We start from the raw sequence: 6000 nt of genomic DNA on the forward strand, positions 1-6000 counted from the left end.
TGATGTTTAGCTTCCATCCATTTCAAGGGTGACCATGTGCATCAGGGTAGTGCGGACTGTTACAGTAATGCTAATTGAAAAGGGACCTTCACTTCTCCTATTTTAGTCATACCACAGTCATATAGAATCACTTGTTCCAGTATAGCAATAGCAATCAGATAAGCATATATGAACACCGCAAGAGGCCAGCCAAATGGAAACATGGTTGCCTCTTGGTAAAAGTATAGCCACCTCCATACAAAATATTGGATCAGACTAATGGCCAACTTTTGTGAATGTTGTTTGGTATATGAACTCTGACATTGGTGCAAAGCTTGATGTGATGTGGCAATGTCAGGAGGCAAGTGTTAGCTCGGCTATTCTGGGGACAACGGTAAGCTCCAGAGCAGCAACCTTTTGATTGGAGTGTTGCCTTAACGACAAGCCACATAAACAGGGGTGACGTCACCAGGCAGAGTGAAGAGCAGTAATGGTGAAAGGAACATTTTCCACTTTATCCAGAGAGCAGGGGGGAGAAAAATCTGCCCAATTAAGAAATAAGTGTTGTAGAAAAAAAGGGATAATAATAAATTAACTGACATATGCCTTGCCAGTGTTGACATGTTGTAGTAAGTCTGGAGCCTCTAATGATGGCGTGGAAGTCCGTCATTCACGACTTGACTTCTCTTTGAACTCAAGGCTGCAATAAAGTAGAAATCACACTTGTGGAAAATCAGAATTCTGTCTAGCACACTGCTGTGAGCAAATGTCTGAAAACTCACTGCAACCTGTACTCATTTCTTTTAATGAAAGGACCTTTTAAGTTGCAGGTTGAAATGTAAGATAGGAGACACTCGGTGCCCTTACAGTCCCCGCTTGCATGGTCTCATATCCTCTTACAACTTGCTGCAGAGCCATGCCAGCCACAGCTGCCTCTCAATCCAGACAGACCCAGAAACCACACCCCACTGCCACATAAGTCTAACATCAAACAGTTTCATCTGGGAGATGTACAGACAAAAAGAGGAAAACAGTGTAAACAAAGCAAATGAACGTACCCAACCACTTGACACTGTTGAATTACAGGGGGTGGAGTATTGGGACAATGAAGAAAAGACTTATACAAATTTTGGGACAGAGAACTGATATACGCCACGGTGGTCCAGGTCAAACCCTCTCGTTATTTTGGCTACAAACTAACTTTTCTGTCTAAGCAAACAGAACTTTTTCTATTCTTGCGTTTCTCATAGAGGCAGAGTATAGATGGGACAAGAAAACTGTGTCCATGTAGCAGATGAGAAGTTCACCCAGAAATGATAGTGTTGCTCCTCTCTTCCCCTCTTCACTCGCCTCTCTTTCTCCTTCTCTTTACGCTGAATAACAGACAGAGAGAGCATCTGGTAGCAGTTATCTTACAAACCAAACTTTTTTTCACCCTTGCTGTCTCTCCTCCAAAGCACTTTTTTATAAAAGGGGGCCCTAAACAAAACACAAACAAGGTCTTGCTAACATTTTACAATGGTAACAAAACTAGGCCAGGGAGCTACCCTCCCACTGGCTTGTTCAGGTGAACCCGTTTTACGAGCATTCTTCAGCTGGGGGAGCGAAAGTTAAAGGGGGAGTTGAAGTTAAAGAGGAAGGGCAAAGAGGGGAGGGGGGACAAAGCTCTTGGCACCCCCTTCCCTAATAAACCTTTGCCTTCGTCCAATCAACGAGGACTACAGAGAGAGAACTGTTCCAAATCCTTGCTGGTTATAAACTGGAATTGAGTGCAATGATTGCTTCAGGCTGCCCGTTTGGCTTTTAGAAGCGTGCATGGCTCACATATGGCTCAGCTAGCCTAACACTTGGGTATTAGCTCAGAGTTGAAGAAAAGGGGACTGAGGGGATGAATGAGATGTGACTTCAAATACAGTCAGAGTGCAAACTGCACCGCTTGACTTGGGACCCAGCAGACTGGCAGTGACTTCCTCTAAATAGTGAATAATAATCTGGTTTCAGCAGCTCTCATCTCATACTCTCACTCTTACTTGTTAGGGCGAAGTAGCTCTAAATATTTTAGCAGTGGAAACACAACTGTCTTGTTGAGCAGAGTGTTCTATATTTAGCTCTAGAGAGTTGAAAGCAGAAAAAAAGCAAACCTACCTGTTGAGTACTACCATACTAACACACCGCTTGTGGTAACAAATACAAAAGATCACTGTAACACTATGAGTGACCTTGAGATGTGAAGACTTAACAGGATGTTTGACCCAGCTTGAGCTGACCACAGGAAACGTTTGTATTAAACATAGTTGTAAAACAGCCTCCAATGACAAGTCAGAGTCTGGGTTGAAGTGAAACTTCAGAGAGTCCGGTGAAACTGTTGAATACTTTAAACTTGGAAACCAGCCAAGGTAAATCCTATGAACGTGGATGAAAAAACAATTACTGAAATTTTAAAAATGTATATATTCCTGAATGACAAATACTACATTTTCAGTCAGATGCAACTGTGGTGTTTTCTTCGACTGTGCCTGCCCTCCCTGTACTGCTGCCTAACAAAAAGGAACTAAGACCAAGGAGTCATATTTCAATTAGGCAAAACAATGAAGCTGTCCTTTCAGCTCTATGTGTCATCAAGGGTCCTCTCAGAGCTAATGCTCACCCACACAGCTATTAATCTTAAATTGAACACATACCATAAGACCAACTGGCAGTTAGTTGAAACGAAACGTATTATCTGTGTCTCTTGGTCTCACTTAAGGCGCGCAGGCTGACGAAACACTAAAAGAATGCCATCTATTCAGACATCAGTGACGCAAAAATGCAGCTTGACAAAGACAGACTAGAGACAGTTATCAAAAGTGACTCTGTCACACAAAAGTGGCAAGTTCACTTACTTATTTCCCCCTTCTGTCTAATACCAGTAATTATTTAGAAGTAATTGCAACCATGTAGTAGCAATATTTACCAGATACCCTTAAAAACAAAGATTGTGTAGCAAAATGAAAGAAGCTCTGAGGTTTTTAACACAAAGAATTTCATTCAGAAAACATACTTTTTTGATTCAGCATACTGACTCACACGTGTAATCTCCACCCCAACATAATGGGGTGGAGATTACACTCAAAAGTGTGCCCAACTTTTCTGAATATCTACAGATAATCAAACAGCCACATCTAATGTATTCTTACATACATTATTTATCTGCCATGCCCACTCCTCAGGTGTATTAGTTTTGTAAGTGTGTCTAGTAACTATATCACAAAAATATATTTGGCATTTTAATTGTATTGTTGACGACATGCTAGCATATTCTACATCAAGCGCTAAAGAGGATTAGCTAAATGTCAGTAACGCCACTAAATTTATGCTCTTTCTATTATCAGTCAGGCAATCTGATGTAACCACAGAATCTATCACCACAGAGACTTCTCCCAGTCCCATGAGAAAAAGTGATAAGTTAATGAATTATTGAGAGCACAGGGGCCGGCAGACAAAGAACGAAAGCCATGCATCCCAGTCACTTCTTCACCCCATCTGCAGTCAAAGAATCCCCCCAAAGATTGATTCATTGTTAACACCGCCTGACACCCTGTGTGAGGGAGAAAGAAAGTGGTAGATAAAGGGACAGAGAATGGGGGACAGGGGGCTCCATTTGCCAAGAATATGAGCAGAAGCAGTTCATTGGACGGGTTCCCACAGTGGTCATTCTGCCACTTACAAAAATACCACATATGTGGGCTTGAGTAATGGCATTCCATCAGACTCAAAATAAAGACATGTTAGCTCATCTGATGGGTGAAGGCTGCCAGCAGCACCGTTCTCACTTGTTCACTCCCAGCTGCAAACCATTTAAATGCCTGCATTATAGAGATATCACAGTCCATTTAATGAGTGCCCTGCAATAAATTGTATAAGCAGGAATATTCCCAGTAAGCGACAACTTAGCAGCTAGATCATGTGGCAATAATGCAAAAATACCTAGATTGTTTCAGAGACTCTCACGTGGAAATGAGCACTGAGCTGTAAATGCCTGCAAGTATTGGCAGGGATGGCCCCGGGCGAAGAGAGCGACAGCACACCTAGACCTCAACCGTTCCAGTGGAATGACTAACCTGCCTCTTCATTGTCTCCCTACACATGAGCACGCTCTCCAAGAATGTCCTCTTGCTGCCTCAAAAACTGAGCACTCAGCATACACCTTGTGGAGCAGAGAAAAAGCAAACCTGGACTCTACCTGAACCCTGCCAATATTCAACATCCCCTGCACTGAAACACATTCATCTCCCTCTGCCAGTCTGCCTGCTTCTTTCCATCTCTCTCTAACACATGCACCTAAATATGATTTATCAGCAGTGAAAACAAACATTTATCATAGTGTGATGCGACATTATAACGCCCTCTGCAATCACGGATACGTACTCTCATTATAGCTATGCAAGTAAATAACACATGCCGTGGATTTTGCAGAGAAGCCACGCTGAGCCAGTCACTTCCAAGTCGGATTGTCAGCAGTGGTGAGGGACAGTGATGTATTGGTAAATACAACGTGGTTTGTTATGACCTGCAACTCATCATAAATTTATCAACCACGAAGAAAATGCGACGTCTTCTCTGAAAAGCAGCAATTTGTGGTTTTCTAATTCCATGTGCCTTAACTGCAGCTAAATTTGTTTTTTTTTTTTAATTTGTTACATGCCGGTGTCTTTTGTACATCCAAATACAGGTGACAAAACTATTGGACAAACAAAATGTACGTACACTATATTATGTTTAAACGTGTTAACCTTCCACTACATTCACGGTGGAAGTAAGTATTTTAATTCAACTACACGAGACAACTACTGCGGTGTAACAAACGTTAGCTGCAGCCACAGTTGTATCGAAACTGTGAGGCAAGTCAGACCGTCTAGTACAAAAATGTAGTAATGTAGTGTCCAGAGCTACTTAGCTGTGTTGTGGACAATGAACACAACCTAGTGGCGCTAAAAAGTTAACATTAACGTTCTGAAACTCAAACGAGTTCACTCACTTGCAGTGTTGTGTATTAACAACTAGACTATTGCACCTCAGCGAATCAGAGAGCCTGTGTCTCGTAAACTTTGTAGCTAACGGATAATGAACACATCAACAAACACCGCAACCGATAAGAACGGTACATTATGGAGCCAGGATTAACATAATTTATCACTATATCGACAGTTTAGGAGCCTGAAATATCACAATAAACATTCCATAACAAATAGACTGTAGTAAGGTGGTTCGTTGTATCACGGTAGCTTAAAAACCACAGCCTGCTCGGAAGCGGAGCAACACTTACTGTCTCTGAGACGATTTTGCGCCTTCAAACACACAATAGCATCAATGTTCAAAACTTGGTTATAACCGAATCATATACCATTTGCAGAAAACTCACCGGCTTCGACGCTTTCATTGAGTAGAGCAGTTTCTTTGACGCCTCTACAAACTCTCCGCCATCTTCGGCAGGACGGTGTTTGTTTAAATGGGAAACACTCCCAGAGCGGAGGGAGCCAGCTTGTAGCAGAGCGATAGGGCTTCTGGGTAATGTAGTTGCTTTCTCTGGCAATCCACATCAAACTGTTTTGACACGTTCTGCAAATGAACTACACGTACACCAATACCCATAGGTGATATGAGCAGCAGTCACTGATATTATTAGAGGAGAGATTTAAAAATTTATTTATAGGCCAGCAGAGAAGCAGCTTTATGCAAATAACTTATCAGACCCATAGTGACTCACACTATTATGTTCTTTAGTACACATAAAATTGCAAAATTATTTTTCTGAAAAATTAAAGAATTGAAGGTTGTTTTTAAAATATTCAACAGAACACAAATTCTGTTGAATAGCATTTCGAATTTGTGTAAGGGCAGCATGTAAAAATTGTATGAGATTTGACTTTTTGTTTGCTGCATTTTCTAATGAAGCACAGTGTAAAAGGCTGGATATTTTTCCAATATTGTTTCCAGAACATTACAAATATCCGGGCAATTTGACAGAATCATGTATGATGC

The 6000-nt window shown here is 41.5% G+C and overlaps 1 protein-coding gene across 1 annotated transcript in view; it reads right to left on the reverse strand.

Moving 5' to 3' along the window:
• Positions 1 to 5490, reverse strand: part of ncoa3 (nuclear receptor coactivator 3) — a 29187-nt gene extending 23697 nt beyond the window's left edge. The window contains exon 1 of the mRNA XM_051074278.1: positions 5381 to 5490. The gene's annotated coding sequence lies outside the window, so the exon portion shown is untranslated. The remainder of the gene's footprint in view (positions 1 to 5380) is intronic.
• Between the last annotated feature and the right edge of the window lie 510 nt (positions 5491 to 6000).

Source organism: Lates calcarifer, linkage group LG12 (genome assembly GCF_001640805.2).
Source record: "Lates calcarifer isolate ASB-BC8 linkage group LG12, TLL_Latcal_v3, whole genome shotgun sequence".
NCBI lineage: Eukaryota > Metazoa > Chordata > Actinopteri > Centropomidae > Lates > Lates calcarifer.